Source organism: Polypterus senegalus, chromosome 7 (assembly GCF_016835505.1).
Source record: "Polypterus senegalus isolate Bchr_013 chromosome 7, ASM1683550v1, whole genome shotgun sequence".
Classification (NCBI taxonomy): Eukaryota; Metazoa; Chordata; class Cladistia; order Polypteriformes; family Polypteridae; genus Polypterus; species Polypterus senegalus.
In genome coordinates, this window is record NC_053160.1 from 87,370,716 (window position 1) to 87,388,979 (window position 18,264).

Below are 18,264 nucleotides of genomic sequence, written 5' to 3' on the forward strand. Positions count from 1 at the left end.
TCCTCTCTACCTTACATTTGGACAGTATACAGCATGATAAGACAAGAACACAGCAAATGGCCCATTCATGTTATTCTTTACTTTGAATTATTAACAGCAAAATGGTAAAATATATGCTGCACACTTGCAGTGGTTCTCAAGTTCAGTCCTGGGAGCCCCCTGTGTCTGCAGGTTTCTGTTCCAACTAGTTTCACAATCAGTGAGTCATTTTTACCCTTAAGCGATCTCATTGTGTAATTGTCTGTCCTTTCTATTTCTTGTCTTGTTTTTCATAAAGGTACATTAGTTTTAGATTTACATTTATGGGAATTAATATTTCTGTTTTTGCCATATGTTTAGATTCTTAATTTTTTAAGTGATTTTCTTTTAAATTCTCATTTGTATATTGACTATTAATATTAAGAACAGCAAGCAATACTGACTGCTATAGGGCAGTTATTTCTGTGTTACCCACTTGTGTGCTTATTAGTAAATAACATCATAAATAACCATAAAATAAAAAAACATAAATCTTATGCATCTAAATTCCTTCTTCATTCAGTAAAAAATCATATTAACTAGTTTGTGATATCTGGATTCATACAGAAAAGAGAAGAAACAGCTTGTTTGTTTAATGTAGGATTCTAATTAAAAGTAAAAAGTGGTTGTGATGAAAACCTGCACATGGACTTCCAGGACTGAACTTGAGGATCACAGATATACAGAAATGATATTTGAGTATTTAATATTACAAACTGTATGCTGTAGTGTAATGATATCCTTAGAACTGCCAGAAAGTACCACAAATACTCTAGAAATATAATTAAGAAGTCAAAAAAGCACAAAATATCTAACGGTTTACTAAAAAACAGGAAAAAGTGGTGGAAATCTCCAGATTATTATGTTTTTAGAACATGCTGACAAATGCATTATGATATTACAGACTTTGCTTTAAAAGATAAGTATGGTATTTTTCAAGTTAAAGTCATTTATCATGGTAGATGTTAATTTTCCACATGTATCTGTGTGCTAAAGCATTTTCTGTAAATTAACAAAAAATGCCTAGCCTGTTCTTACATTTTAAGATGGAGCTGAAGGAGCAAGACTCTACAGTGAAAATAAAAGCCTTAAAACTTAACAAATATGTCCACTTTTTAAAACCAACAGTGATATTGAGTATTGATCCGTGTCTTGAGATTGCACCCATTTATAACTATAGCATATCCATGTCATTTTAGGAAGAAAAAAATTTTTTTTTGTGTGATTTTAAAATGAGATCGGTTATGTGCTTCACCTCACTGCTTGTCTGCCTCCACAGCAACCTTTCAGCCCCATCGTTGCAGTTTTCTCCATTTTTAAGCTTTAAAAATCATCTTCCAGCACTGTTCTTGACATCTTTTAATGTTGATACCTAGAAGTGAAATGCTTTCTTTTTTCATTAGACAATAATCACTGAAAAAATGTCATACTTATAATCAATCTTTCACTACATAAGATAAAAAAAATCACTGTGTTTAACATTGCTATTAATCACAGCTCACAAATAATGTTATTTGATTATGGGCTTGAGTAAATGTCTACCAAGAAGAAATAGTGAAAGGTATTAATTGCTTTTATTCAATTAAAAATTCCCCCAGTTGTTCTTTCATTACCATGTCCACAGCATGAGCTGTGAAATAAATCTGTACCACTTCAATCAATTACACAATGGTTTAAGCCTATTGCATAATCTGCCTTCTTCTTTTCCCCAGTACTACATTTTTATTGTGCATGCAAACAACACACCTTAAAGTGTGTAATTGTGACTGTTAATAGGTATTGTGAACTGAGTGTTGACATATTGGTGTCCTTGACTCTTTTAAAAATGTAAAGCTTTGATAAAAATGCAATGAGGTGTAATCAATTTGTTACATGCATGCTTCACCAAAACTCATAATGCTGCAGTTTGGCCTGGATCACACTACATAGGCTTATGATCTTAAATCATTTTTAAGTCTTCAGTCTGTCTTAAGTGCCAACTTAAGAGAAAAATTAAGGAAAACGTACTAAGTAATTTCAACACAAACACTGACTTAATCAGTTTTAATGCGAAAAGATGCCGACGAAAGAAGAGAAGAAGCGGGCTGCTAGGGTGGAGAAAAGAAGAACTGCTCAGAAAGCAGCAAGCGCATTAACCTCTGAGCAAAAGAATGCTAAACATACAGAGAAAAAATATGAAAACTATGAATGCTCATGTCAAGTGTACAAAGTATTTACTGCACATTATTGTTATAAAATATAACATACAGAATATACAAAAATAAAAACAAAAAAAAATGGGGATGTTTTTCAGTGGCAGGAACTGGGAGACTAGTCAGGATAAAGGGAAAGATGACTGAAACAATGTACAGAGACATCCTGGATGAAAACCTGCTCCAGAGCGCTCTTGATCTCAGACTGGGGCGACAGTTCATCTTTCAGCAGGACAACGACCCTAAGCACACAGCCAAGATATCAAAGGAGTGGCTTCAGGAAAACTCTGTGAATGTCCTTGAGTGGCCCAGCCAGAGCCCAGACTTGAATCTGATTGAACATCTCTGGAGAGATCTTAAAATGGCTGTGCACCGACGCGTCCCATCCAACTTGATGGAGCTTGAGAGGTGCTGCAAAGAGGAATGGGCGAAACTGGCCAAGGATAGGTGTGCCAAGCTTGTGGATTCATATTCAAAAACACTTCAGGCTGTAATTGCTGCCAAAGGTGCATTGACAAAGTATTGAGCAAAGGCTGTGAATATTTATGTACATGTGATTTCTCAGTTTTTTTATTTTTAATAAATTTGCAAAATCCTCAAGCAAACTTTTTTCACGTTGTCATTATGAGGTGTTGTGTGTAGAATTCTGAGGAAAAAATTAATGTAATCCATTTTGGAATAAGGCTGTAACATAACAAAATGTGGAAAAAGTGATGCGCTGTGAATACTTTCCGGATACACTGTATTACTTTCAGTTTACTTCTATTATCACATATATACCTCAGAAAAGTGAAAGGCATGTTTTCTTACATCAAAAACTTTAATGCTTCGAAGTGGACATATTTTGTCAGTTTTTAAGTCTCCTGCCTCTTCATCTCCATTTTAAAATTGCAAGAACAGACTTTTTTTTAAATAATCAAAAAATGCTTCACATTAGAACATAATTTTATGTGGCAAATTAGTATATACCATGATTGTAAAGAATTAACATTTACTTGAAAAATACCAAATTTATCCATTCAGAATAAATCTATACTAATAAAAGGCAAAGCCCTCACTGACTCACTGACTGACTGACTCACTCACTCACTGACTCATTTATCACTAATTCTCCAAGTTCCCGTGTAGGTAGAAGGCTGAAATTTGGCAGGCTCATTCCTTACAGCTTACTTACAAAAGTTAAGCAGGTTTCATTTCGAAATTCTACACATAACGGTCGACAACGTCCACCATGTTGAACTTTCTTATTTATGGCCCCATCTTCACGAAATTTGGTAGGCGGCTTCCCTGCGCTAATCAAAACCAATGTACGTACTTATTTCGGTGGTATGACGCCATTGTCGGCCGCCATATTGAATTTTCCAACGTCACCAATTTTCAAACTTCCCGTGTAGGTAGAAGGCTGACCCCATCTTCACGAAATTTGGTAGGTAGCTTCCCGGCGCTAGCCAAAACCGATGTACGTACTTATTTCGGTGGTATGACGCCATTGTCGGCCGCCATATTGAATTTTCCACACGTCACTAATTCTCCAACTTCCCGTGTAGGTAGAAGGCTGAAATTTGGCAGGCCCATTCCTTACAGATTACTTACAACAATTAAGCAGGTTTCATTTCGAAACTGTCCGCGTAACGGTCATAACGGTCAACAACGTCCGCCATGTTGAACTTTCTTATTTACGGCCCCATCTTCACGAAATTTGGTAGGTGGCTTCCCTTAGCTAACCGAAACCAATGTACGTGCTTATTTCGGTGGTATGACGCCACTGTCAGCCGCCATATTGAATTTTCCAACATCACTAATTCTCCAACTTCCCGTATAGGTAGAAGGCTGAAATTTGCAAGGCTCATTCCTTACAGCTTACTTACAAAAGTTAAGCAGGTTTCATTTCGAAATTCTACGGTAATGGTCATAACGGTCAAAAACGTCCGCCATGTTAAACTTTCTTATTTATGGCCCCATCTTCTCGAAATTTGGTAGGCGGCTTCCCTCCACTAACTGAAACCAATGTACGTACTTATTTCGGTAGTATGATGCCACTGTCGGCCGCCATATCAAACTTTTCAACAGTCTTTGTTACTTATGGGCCCATCTTCAAGAAATTCTATCGATCAAAGAACTGTCACTTACCGAGTGGTTTCCATGCCCGGAGATACCACCTACCTTTTCCATTCTCTTTGTTACATATTGCACGGCCATATCAGGCTCACTCTTGATATCCGGAGGAACATTCTGTCTTATGTATTGAATGACTGGGACAGGTTCAAGGTGTGGACTGATGACGGTACAGGAGATAATTATACTACACAGGAGCACTAGAAGAGTGAAATGCTTAAGCCCTTCACCTATGGTTCTGCATGTGAGTTGATGGCTGCCGCTGAATTGTTCGGTTGGCGCTTTCAAGTGTACCGAAATGGCCAAATATTTTACACCTTTGGACAACCGCCAATGCCTCTTAAACATCTTAGATTCACAGGTGACGATTTCAGTAGTGGACACTTTGATGTTTATGAATGTTTAAACTCTCAAAAGCTGGATGTGATTTTATCGATGAAACCGGTTGTGTGCTTACAACTCTTGACAGATGCCAAATGTCACTTTAACACAACAAATCCTGCAAATACTGTCGTAATTGAAACAAACCATTAAACTCAAACCGATTATGACAGCAGCAATCCAAGCTGTGAGATTTGAGACAAGATTACTGTTCACATGGCCAACTGTAAGTTACATGCTCAAGAGTAAGCTCAGCGCACAGCTTGGTCATGTTACAACCAGAGGGCCGAACTGACAACATGGTATACAAAGAGATCCTTAACAAATAATTATTGGCATATTGTCCCACAGTTTAAAAAGGTTTAATTTTCTTCTTAATAAAAATTTGAATGCAGTACTTCACCGCTGCGAAGCGCGGGTATTTTGCTAGTTATTTAATACATTTAAATATGATGCTAATGTCTTTCAATTCATGCAGTTAAAAATTCATTTGGAATTCTGGCAACTCTAGATCACTGTTACAGCACTGTGTGTGATGCTTACCATGCAATTCAACAGGTCCCTTTGGGTAACTCTGACCAAGCCATGATATTATTTGTCATTCCAGAAAGACATAAATTGAAATCAGCAAAACCAGAAATAAAAGGGGTGCATAACTGAACTAGTGAGGCTTTGGAGGGAGTGCAGGACAGACTGGATTCTATGCTCTGGGAAGCATTCAGAAATGCCTCTGATGGATTAGATGAGTACGCAAACACAGTCAATTCATACATATGTTTTTGACAGAAATCATATTCTCCAAAGAACACAATTATCAAATAAAATAATGAAAAACCATGGTTTTCAAAAATTTGTAAATATTAAAAAAAAACTAAAGAGGAAGCTTAGAAAAGTTGAGATGAAAATGTTGTCACGCACAAGCGCATCGGGAGCAGTTGAAAAACCCGACGCGCACTGCGATAAACCAGACTGGGGGACAAAGACAGCGTACTAACCTCTCTCTCCTTTCTTCCATAGAAAAGACGAAACGACGTTGCCGTAAAACACATACACAATACACAATGGTCTCCACTTCCGGGTTCCTTTCTTCCTCGTGATCTTTGAGAGGACGGCCACCCGTAATCAGTGGCCGTGTGTGGAGTGGGCCACTATATTGGCCCCGTACCTGAAGGGTCAGACGCAGCGGGCTTATCACGATCTCTCTGAGGAGGAAGCCGCCCAATACCCCCTCCTGAAGGCCGAGATCTTTAAGTGCTACGGCGTAACCTCCGACCAGCAGGCGAGGGAGTGGCGGCACTGGCGATTCGACCCTAACGGTCCCCCTAGGGCACAGGCCTTTGAGTTCTGGGGCAAGATCAGGTGCTGGCTACGGCCAGACATCAACCAGGCTCGGCAAGTGGTGGAGTTGGTGGTCTGTGAAGCGTTTCTATACGCAATTCCGGAATATCTCACCTAGCAGGTCCGAAGATATCCCTTTAAGACTATGGACGGCCTTCTGGAGGTACTCGAGCACCAGCTGGTGGTGAACCGACTTGAGGAGGAGGAGAGGTCAGCTCGAGGGGCCCGACAGGGACGTGTGGCCATTCCAGAGGCCACCCACCGCGGTCTGGAGGCTCCAGCTAAGCCACGCGATCGACCTCCCTCCTTGCCGCGCTGTTTCAAGTGTGGTGAGCCAGGGCACATCGTCAGCACCTGCCCTCTGAACCATGAGCCGATGGACTGCAGCTGGATCCGGGGTGAGAGGTACTGTGCACTGTCAAATCCCCTGGCAGTAAAGAGCACAGGAGGAGTGTTACTTAATGGGCACTCGGTGGTCGCGTTATTTGATTCCGGGAGTAACATCACCATTGTTGCTCGCCGTTATGTCTTGCCGCGACAGTGGGCCGCTCCGAATACAAAAGTCACCTGTATACATGGGAGGACCAAGTCTTATAGGTCCGCATACTGTTGCATAACCTGGAAAGGGGAACCTAAACGAATGTTTGTTGCAGTGCTACCCGATCCCCCCTTTCCGGTTATATTGGGACATGACTGGTCGGAAAGCATACGTGATAAGACAAGCACCACTCCGGAAACCAGGTTGGGTCTGATCATGGAGGGACAGGGTCCCCTCCCAGCTGCTCCCACGCCGTGCACTTCGGCAACTGTTGATGACGTAGGGGAGACCTCCCCACAATTTTACTAGAGGAGGAGAGTCCGACACCTGAGAACGTGGCTCCCGATCCCCTCGCAGGTATGTAGCGAAATTAATACTCCACGCCCATGTCATTTAAAAGAGAACAGTGGAACGATGATTCCCTTAAGTTTGCCCGGAATGCAATCGTATCCGCAAACGACGTACCATTAGCTGATTCCACACCACTGGGCCCCCACTTTGTTTTAGATAACGAATTGTTGTATGGAGTGGCGGAACACGATGGTGAGGTTCAGAAGTTGTTGCTAGTCCCACGGACTAGATTCTGTAATGACTTCAGACGTCTCAATCAGGTCTCCAAGTTTGACGCCTACCCCATGCCCCGGATAGACAAACTTCTTGAAAGGCTGGGGACGACCCGTTATCTGACTACCCTGGATATGACCAAAGGGTACTGGCAAATTCCCTTAACGGCATCCGCAAAAGAGAAGACAGCCTTTAGTACCCCTAGTGGACACTGGCAATACAAGGTCCTCTCATTTGGGCTGCACGGGGACCTTTCAGCGTCTTGTAGACAGAGTGCTACGGCCCCACCAGTCCTATTGTGCCACCTGCCTGGATGACGTCGTAATTTTATCCGGCACCTGGGATGAAAATGTATTACAGGTGTACACGGTTCTTCTGACACTAGCAAAAGCTGGCCTCCGCATCAGCCCTCATAAATGTTCATTTGGTTTGAGCAAGGCCAAGTATTTAGGCTACTTGGTGGGGGGAGGACTCGTGAAACCCCAGTATAACAAAGTCAAAGCCATTTTAGAATGGCCCCGCCCGATGGTCAAGAAGCAGGTGCAAGCCTTCCTGGGACTAGCTGGGTATTATCGTCGGTTTGTACCTCGGTTTTCTGATAGGGCAGCACCTTTGACAGAGTTAACAAACAAGCGGGCCCCTTTCCAAGTGGTGTGGAATAATGATGCGGAAAGAGCATTCAGTGACTTGAAAAAGGCCCTTAGCTCGGCACCTGTTTTGAGAACACCTGACTTTTCCCGTCCTTTTCTCCTCCAGGCCGATGCTTCGGACACAGGTCTTGGCACCGTGTTGAGCCAAAGCATCGATGGTGTCAAACACCCCGTCATGTACCTGAGCCGGAAACTGCTGGACCGGGAGACCAGATATGCGACGGTCGAACGGGAAGCCATGGTCATAAAGTGGGTGGTAACGTATCTGAGGTATTACCTCCTGGGTCAGGAGTTCACCTTGGTAACGGACCATGCCATTCTCCAGTGGATGGCTCTGCATCGGGAGTCGAATCCCCGGGTCACAAGGTGGTTTTTGGACCTGCAGCCCTACAAGTTTGCTGTCACTTACTTGCCGGGGTAACCTGCAGGCCAATGCTGATGCTCTCTCCAGGATACACGACCTCTCGGTTCGGTCCGCCCGACCCGATGGGTCTGGGCTAAGGGGGGTGTCATGTAATGCATGAGCGCATCGGGAGCGGTTGAAAGACCTGACGCGCACCACAATAAACCTGGCCGGGGGACAAAGACAGCGTACTAACCTCTCTCTCCTTTCTTCCGTAGAAAAGACGAAGCGTCATCGCCGTAAAACCAGGAATATACAACGGTCTCCACTTCCGGGTTCCTTTCTTCCCTCTGGTCCCCCAAAGATGACGTCAACCTCCCACAATCCATCACGCCTTCCCAGCAACCATCACATCTGATTTCCAGTTCATCCCTTTATATTGTCTCCCCAACCCGCTATCTTTGTCCTATGATTTTGGTATTCTTATGTCTGAAAGAAAAGACCTAATTTTTTGTTACAGTATACGGGGCAAAACCCCAAACCTTTATGAGAGTGTCTTGTGCTTCTTTCACAATGTTTACAAAGTAGCTAAATATCAACAAGACAAAATCATTAAGAATGCCAGAAGCAAATACAAGGGTATCTGGAACAGATTTGAGCTTCTGCACAAATGATTGTTTGTCTGCCTGGAATGCTTTTAAAGGGATCACTTTTAAATGCAAGGCCCCCTGATGCAGATATTCCTTCTCTACCTGACCAGTTGAACAGTTTTTATTTCAGGTTTGAAAAGCACAGTCCACCACTTAGGGCATCAAGCCATTTGACTTATCACACTTCCCTTTCTCAGCGTTTTGGAGCAGGATGTCCATTTGCTCTTCTGGAAACAAAAATGCCCTAAAGTTCCTACCTGTTTTAAAAAAATCCACAATCATTTCTGTACCTAAAGACCATATCACATTGGGCGGCTTTTCCAGCAATTTTCAGTTGTAGCCTACATTTACAATAATATTAGCCAGTTGTTGTCAGTAGAAGGCAATCACCTAATTTAAAGTCATAACAGAGGATAAATAAAATTAAAGGGCAGTTATTGCTGCTGAACTCACTGCCACTGTTAACCCTTTGTAAAGCTCTATATAATCAAGCAACACTGGCTGTTAGAAAAAGTTACTACATTGAAGAGCAAGTTCTTGTACTCTTGTGAGTTCAAATCTTGGTGCTGCTTCTCATGATTTTCCTGTTCTTGTCTTTTTAACTTTTTACCTCTGTTTAAATTATAATGATTCTCATTAAGGCAGAATGGTGGCTCTGAGGCTAGGGATATGCGTCAGCAATTGGAAGGTTGCTGTTTCAAATCCCGTAAACACCAGAAGTGACTCTGCTCAACTCTGCCCTTGAGCAAGGCCCCTAACCTGTAATTACTTCATCCTGGGTATGACGTTAACTTGCATCCAGCCCTGCAAACAGGTCCTCCAGCTTATAGGATTGGCACTCCAGTCACCATATAAAAACTCACACTGTTACAGTGTGGCATTGAGGTGTCAATCCAGGTGGTTCGTTATGTGGTCGGTGCAGCAACACGTCCTTGGCACGTGCGCCTAACATCTCGTTAGTCCTATAATGGACTGATTCTGTGGCTGGTTTCATACTTGTGCCCAATGCTGCAGATATAAGAGCCACTTATATGAACTCTGAATTGCATTAGTGAGAAGGGGGGAATGTTATGTCTGCTCATCCTCTTACATACATACATGTTTTTTTGCAAGAAACAGGGGTATCTTCAACTTATCAGCTACCTGAGCACTACCCTTGAAGCCTTGGTCACAATAAAACAACTACATATACATACATCCAGACTCACTTATACCAGCCCACTGTTGGACTTGTCATGTATTATCTTTGTTTATGAAATGCTGCAGAAAAATAAAATCAAAAAAACTATTTATCCATCCAATCTTCCATCCGATGTCTGAACTTGTTTTATCCGTTACAGCGCTGCTAGTAGCCAGAGACTATTCCTGTGAAAAAACCCATACAGATATGGCCAGAAAGTACAAGATTCACACAGGCAATGACCAGATTAGAATCTCAGTCTAAATTCCTATAGTTGGAAAGGATAATAAATAAACACAACACAGTACTACCACAAACAGCTATCTTCATTTTATACAGTGTGGCAGCATCAAAAAGCTTACATTTCCAGTTTTTCTCATCATAATCTACAGTATTTAAAGATGACTGAATCCAGTTTTCCAGTGCAAAGCATTTATCTGAAGTTTTCATGGTACTTTTCTCCATTTTACAGTGGTCTGAGCTTTCAGCTAGGCTTTTGTTACTCCCTCTGCAGCCAAGTACTGTTTAGCTAAACTGTTTAATTCTGCTCCTACATTTTTGTCAGCTACAAATCAATACCTTAAATAGCACAGTGTAGCTTCAATGAGGAAAAGCTTTAGTGATTAACAGCCATCAAGCTTACACAAGCACCTAAAGTCATATATGAGTGTAATATACATAAAACAGAATTAGATCATTTTTTAGGAACATTAAGAATTCTATGGGGAAATATAAATTCTTAGCAAATCACCATGGCTCAGAATCCTCTCAGTAGTATTTAGTGCTTTGCTATTGTGCAGCTAAAGACTATTGTGTGGGAATAAATTCATCAAAACCAAAAGCACCTGTTATAACCTACATTAGCAGAAAGCTGACTTTAAATAAATTGTCATGTTTTACGCATTACTGTACACTACAGTTGATAATTTTTCCCTGTTTCTGTCATTATGGTTAGTGTAAATATTGCAAACACCTGCAGAGTATTTTCTTTTTTTGAAAGTGCCACTTTTTTGTTTTAGTTCTTAAAAACAGTTTTGTTATTAACAACTCTCATATTAACTGTTATTCTTATTTTTTCATAATCATGAAATTAAAAATGTACATGTTGATTCAATCATTTGCTTTTAATGGAATATTAACATTTTAAAATTAATCAGTTTGTTAGATTTCTAGAGACACCACTTCAGCATTTGGACAGCATCAGCTTACCTTATTGCTTTACTGTGTGCATAGATGATGCACCTGCTGTGATTCAGCATCTTTTCAATCAATCATATTTCTTTGGCAGCCGAGAGCCACAGAGAAAGATAGAGAGAGAAGGAAGAAATGCAGTGGTTCTTATTAGTTTTAAAAGTAGATAAATATTCCTAACTTTAGCATATTGAAACAATTACCATGTTAAAATAATTCCCTTATAAAAACGTTCATTGCTTGATGATTGAAAGCATAACTTTACTAATCTATACAGCTGCAAGAACCTTTATTCCTCTCTCTTTCTGTATATATATATATATATATATATATATATATATATATATATATATATATACTGTATATATATACTGTATATATATATATATATATATATATATATATATATATATATATATATATATATATATATACTGTATATATATTGTTGCAGATAACACTCTTGTCCACCTCTTCATCCCTCAGGTACCACTCCAGACACCAAGTAAAAGTCCAATACTTCTTTATTAAATAACAATAACGTGCACAAAGCACCCTCCACACTACTCATAAACTAAATAAACAACAATAATACTCTCTCCTCCTTCGCCCCTCTACCTCCCAGCTCAGCTCAGTCTCAGGGCTTTCCCATAATCCTTTTATACACCCTGACCCAGAGGTGTTCCTGCCCAATCAGTCCACAGTTCCTTATTCAGGGTAAACAGTCCTTTTCTTCAACCCAGGAGCACGCCGTTCCTTCCTGTCACGTGACCGTGACATACTCCCGGGTTATAGGGCACATAAGAGCCCACGAGCCCCCCTACAGCGACTCCTGGTGGCCCCCAAGGTATCCAGCAGGGCTGTGTATAAACACTATATAGTCCATGAGGCCCTGCTGGAACCGGGGGCACGATCATGCTGTCGGGAGAGCTCCTCCTGGCAGCCTGGGGGTGAGGGCCGGAGTAAGAAACCGGCAGTCCTCCACAATATATACAGTATGTTTGTATATATATATATATATAGTGACCACCATGCGCCCCAAACTCCTGATCCCAACAGGCAGAGACACAAGTTTCCCCAACACACAGTTTATTTTCCTGTGGCAATGCTCTTCAGGTGTCTCTTACCACAAGAAAACAGTACAAAGCATGGTTCACAATCACCAAGCACAAATAAAGAACAGTCTTCCTGTCTGTCTCCTTCCACCTTCACTCCTGGCAAGCGTTGTCCTCCTCCTTCTCCCGACTCTGGGCTCACATAATGTAGGCAGGTGCCTCCTTTTATGCTGCACCTGGGGAGTGCTCTGGGTGGCTCGTTAATGAAGTGAAAAAAGAAAAAAGAGAAAGAGAGGTTAGTACCCTGCCTTTGTCCCCTGGCATGACTTGTTGCGATGTGTGTTGGGTCCTTCAGCTGCTCCCCATGCGCTCGTGCATGACAGTATGTATATATATATATATATATATATATATATATATATATATATATATATATATATATATATATATATATATATACTAATAAAAGGCAAAGCCCTCACTCACTCACTCACTCACTCACTCACTCACTCACTGACTCATCACTAATTCTCCAACTTCCCGTGTGGGTGGAAGGCTGAAATTTGGCAGGTTCATTCCTTACAGCTTCCTTACAAAAGTTGGGCAGGTTTTATATCGAAATTCTACGCGTAATTGTCATAACTGGAAGCAGTTTTTCTCCATTTACTGTAATGGAGATGAGCTTGAACGCCGTGGGGGCGGAGTTTCGTGTGACATCATCACGCCTCCCACGTAATCACGCAGTACATAGAAAACCAGGAAGACCTCAAAAAAGCGCTGAAGAAAACATGCATTATATAATTGAAAAGGCAGCGAAACAATAAGAAGCGAGCGAGTGACATATACAACCATATTCATGAGTTCTGCTACTTCGGAAACAAAGCACGATGTAAACCTACACTTTAAATTAAGTTCATAGACAGGCTGCCGCTGGCGTTTGTAATTTAGTGCCTGCCCATATAAGGCCGTCCGTCAGCGGCAATCCAATAGCAAACTGCCACGGGTAAATATTCACGGGTGAAGGACTGTGCTTCTCAGAGGAAGATGAGATGGTCAGGGTAGTGTTTGACACAAACTCAGCGAAACTGCGAGAGAAAGTTTTAAGTGCCAGGACTAAGGTAACATTAAATACAGCCATGGACATAGCACGAGATGGCACCAGCACAGCTGGGAACCTTCGATGCATGTACACTGAGTGTCTCACGTGAACTGACGCAGTGCACAGATAAAAAGCAACAGTTCCAAAGAGGGCTGAACAAAAACCGAATTACACAATTGAAAAGGCAGCAAAAAATATGAAGCGTCTGATACATACAAGCATATTCATAAATCCAGCTACTGCAGAAACAAAGCACACGTTGGAAAAAGTCAATGTCCCGCTAAAGGAAGACAGTGTAAAAAAAACCTGTGCATGTAGTGTGTCAGGTCTCAGATAAAGAAGACGACGAGCTGTTTATTGATGCAGTAAGAAACGAATCGATGAATGAAACCTGTTATCTTTACAACGATTGACAAACACGGAATGTAACTTGAACACAACACATCCTACAAATACGAACCTGATTGAAAGAAATAATGATAATCAAATCCTTGATGACAGCAACACTCAGTAACACTCACAAAACAAATACTGTATATTGACAGTCATGTTACGTTATTTTTAAAATGTTCCCTTTTCTTTTTCTAGCTTTTTTAACACATTACTTCTCCGTTGCGATACGCGGGTATATATATATGTATATATATCCCGATCTACATACTCGAATAATGGATACTTTATTCGCCATCAATGATTGTTTTGGTAAAGCCGTACTCAGTGTATTCATTAGATGAACGGTAAAAAAGTAAGAGCGAGGGGAGGATGGCTTATTGAGGCATGCAGGCTGTAGTGCGCATCAACTCTATCTGAATTGCGTGATCACATTTGAAAAAATATATCTTTTCAAGTTCTATTTAGTCCATATGTGTCAAACTCGAGGGCGGGCCACATCCGCCCGGCGTGTAATTATATCCGGCCCGAGATCATTTTATATACTGTATTATTGTCATTAAAGCCCGAGTATATGAAGCGCTGGTAACACAATAAACTACAGATCCCATAATGCAGCGCTTCAGCTGCCTTGCCGAACACTTACCGCGTTAATCAAGTGTAGCTTATGATGCTGCAAGTTATTGCGAAGCTAGCTCACACGATGCTGAAGAGAAAAGTTCATTCTGAAAATAGAGCCTTTAAAAACCGATGGGAGGCTGAGTATATGTTTACTGAACCCGTGTGTCTCATTTGTGGAGCTAATGTGGCTGTAATTACAGAATTTAATCTAAGACGGCACTATGAGACAAAACATCAGGGTAACCTGAATGCAATGCAGAAGATACAGAAAGCAGAATAATTAAATAAGAATCTGGTAGTTAATGACTCCACCCATAATTTTGCTGTTTAAAACTGACACTTAATAAATCTAATTGCAAAATTTACTGTTATAAAAAAATCAACAATCAACAATTTTTTGCAGAATTATTTTTCTTCTATAATCTCTTTGTTTTCATGTATTTACACCAATATCAAGCAAAATGATATGAAAGGAAAAATTTCATTTCTATCTTATTTCTCACATTATAATTCCCATCTCACAAATCGGCAATGAAGCACCCTCTTTGTCAAATTTACATACCATTAACCTCACTGAGTAACATTCAGAGTGATAGCCTGACCAAGTATTTAAAACTTAATGGTTTGTGATTGCAGTGTTTTTGAAACTATCCATGAGAATGCCCTAAATGATATGTTTGATATTCGTCATTGTTATATTTTTTGAAATCAAGATATACATTCATTTGCTATTTGAAATTGTGTTCTTAAGTGAGGTAATTTATTAGAAATGTAAAAAAAAAAAATACTATGCGCATTATTGTTGTTTATATTGGAATCAACAGGCACACACCACCCAAAAATTATATATTTTTTATATGTTACTTGTACTCCATCTAGTTTGTGATATTAGACAAGAAAACATGTAATCTCTTGTTTTAGTGGATAAAGTACATGACAAACATTCTAATTGAATGGGACACAATAATGATCAGTGCTGGACAATGAAAAAATGTCCATGAGAAAAAGATCTTGCATAACTCACATTACATAATACAAATGTCCATTATTCATACATATTCTCAAAGCATGCCAAATTTAATGGATTTTTTTCAAAAATATTAATACTGACTGCTGGAAAACGCAGCATATAAAATAAACAAGAAAGACGGTTTCTATAACTGTGAGCACTGGAATTGAAAATCCTCCACACCTCCTTATTCATTGATGAAGAATTCTGTCTTCAGTTGAGGAATGAGGAAGGTATGCAGCCTGAAGCTACAGGCTTCAGATGATTGGTAAAGGTGACTGCGATTACCTTCAATGGGGCAGGTGAAAACCAATCCACCTAACCTGCATGTCTTTGGACTGTGGGAGGGAACCGGACACAGGGAGATCATACATAATCTATGCTGGTGGGGAACCTGGGATGCAAACACTGGTCTACTTACTGCAAGGCAGCAGCGCTACCACTGTGACACCCCCTTTAAGGGGGTGACTAATAATAATTTCAATTACATATGAATCATAGAAAGCATCAAACTCGTATTTACAATCAGTCACGATAAATCTTGACAAATCAATTTGGATTGAACATACTTGTTTGACTATAGGTGAATTGGGGCACATGACTAAACATAATCTGAATTCATGCAGTGTTGTTTCACATGCAATATACTCTGTCAAAATTTCTTTGTCTTCTGCTGGTTAAAGTGTTAATTTCTTAGCAAAAAAACTCTTTTAATTTGGCACATCAGCTATTTTTTTTTGTGTGAGGTTACATTCTTGTTATCTCTCTTTTGTTGGGTTGTTTTATTACATTTTTGACGAACTGTGTCATTATTTTTGGTGTATTCTACCTTTGAGCCACACTGAACTATAAGTTGATAGTTTATTACTCTTCCACTTTCTCCTACTCTGACAAGTGCTTGAAATCTAGTGAGATCTGGATTTAACTGCATCTTTTCGTACAATTTAATGTCTCTCATTCTACTATGATGCTGTCCCTAATTACCTTTTCTAGTAATGCTCTAAAACTGCAGTATTTAGCAAGCATATGGGCAGCTGTTATAAACATGTTTCTCCTCTTTGCACATATTAAACTGAGCTCGTATAAAGATGACGTTCCATTTGCTAACATGATATACTTCACACACTACTTTTATTGCCTCATAATTCTTTGTCTCCTCAGCAGTGAGAGGTAAGACATACAGAATACCGTCAGTACTCTCTCCCATTACATAAAGTACTTCACTTGACGTACAGTACTTGGTCTTTCTTTAAGTCTCAGTGCCATTTTTAAAAGTTCTAAATGTTTTGTCCTTCCTGCTTTCTTACTTAGATTGTTAAAACTTAAATGTGTGAGCTATACCCGAACTGCTACAGAAATGCTTGAAATGTTATAAACTTTATAGTTGTTAGTAGTGTTGAGACTTGTCTGCTTATACATATGTCAGTTATCCACGTACTCCTATGCAAACTAGTGTGGAAACAGTACTTAGGCATCCAAAGGAGGAGGTCAAATGATCAAAATGAGCACTTTTATGGAGTGGTTAGAAAATGTTATCACAGCAATTACTCTAATTTTCTTCCTAGCAGTCAGTCATTATCCAACCCGCTATATCCTAACACAGGGTCATGGGGGTCTGCTGGAGCCAATTCCAGCCAACACAGGGTGCAAGGCAGTACCAAATCCCAGGCAGGGCGCCAGCCCACCGCAGGGCACACGCACACATACACCCACACACTAGGGACAATTTAGGTTCGCCAATGCACCTAACCTGCATGTCTTTGGACTGTGGAAGGAAACCGGAGCACTCTGAGAAAAACCATGCAGACATGAGGAGAACATGTAAACTCCACGTAGGGAGGACCCAGGAAGCAAACCCAGGTCTCTTCACTGCAAGGCAGCAGTACTAAAACTGTGCCACCGTGCCGCCTCCTAGCAGTTGTGCATCATAATATTCATTTATTTATGGTAATTTATGGTAAATCACTGTTTAATAAAAATGTAAAAAAATTGATGGTAAACAAATTTTAACATATTTGTTAAAATTCTACAAACAATAATAAAGTATATATGAATTTATGAATAAACACTGTGCAAACTGCATGGGTAATGTGTTGTTTTATTTTTCAGGGCAAGATCTTTATAATAATATTCTTTGTCTTTAAAAATTATAACAGATACTTGAAATCTTGCTTTTTCAAAATGTTTAATCAAAATGCTAAAACATATGATTTAGCAGCAATTTATGCAACGCATCCGGTTCATTGCTGCGTATGCAGGAACTTTTTTTTCTAGCTAATTGGCCCACTTTATACACCTGTTGATGTCATCAATGCATTGTAATGCAGCTCTTATGCACCTGTCTGATTTACAAGTTGCAACATAAATAGAATATTTCAATAAGAAATATAAGGAAATTCAACAATTTACCTTTCAGCAGGACAGTGATCTAAGACTAAAGGTAAAATGTATTTAAATGAAATTATATAGAAAAGAAAAAAGATACATTTACTTGAGTTGATTATTTAAAAGGCCATTAGAATTATCATTTTAGCTTGAGTGACTTTACAATGAAAATTATGTCAAAATTGCACCAACCTGATGTGCACAGTTGTCAGAAACAAAGACTCACAGCAGTAATTCAGTTGAGTGTGGGGCATTCAGCATACTTTAGCATACTTCAGCAATCAGCATATTTTATTTGTTCCTTTTTTTGCAGTTTTTGATGAAATTTTACTTACCTAATGGGTAAGTGTTCTGTAGGGGGCATATACTTAAGCAATCAACATGTTTTTTCTTTGTAGGCACTGGGAAAAATGTACTTATTTCAAACAAAAATTTGTTAGTCATCAACAGTCAATACAAATGTTCAATTTCAAAAGTATAGGCATGATTTAAAACAACACCTTATGAGATAATTAGAGGAAGTATTCAAATGTGTAAAGCACTAT

General features: G+C 39.8%; 1 long non-coding RNA gene across 2 annotated transcripts in view; it reads right to left on the bottom strand.

Moving 5' to 3' along the window:
• LOC120532698 overlaps positions 1 to 18,264 on the bottom strand; it is a 40,180-nt gene that overhangs the window by 9,030 nt on the left and 12,886 nt on the right. Inside the window, exons 2-3 of one of the 2 annotated variants that reach the window (XR_005634345.1) lie at positions 12,288 to 12,471; positions 11,179 to 11,248 (exon numbers count right to left, since the gene is read on the bottom strand). This is a non-coding gene — a long non-coding RNA (uncharacterized LOC120532698). Of the gene's footprint in view, positions 1 to 11,178; positions 11,249 to 12,287; positions 12,585 to 18,264 lie in introns of those variants that run through there. The other variant, XR_005634344.1, reaches the window with a different exon arrangement.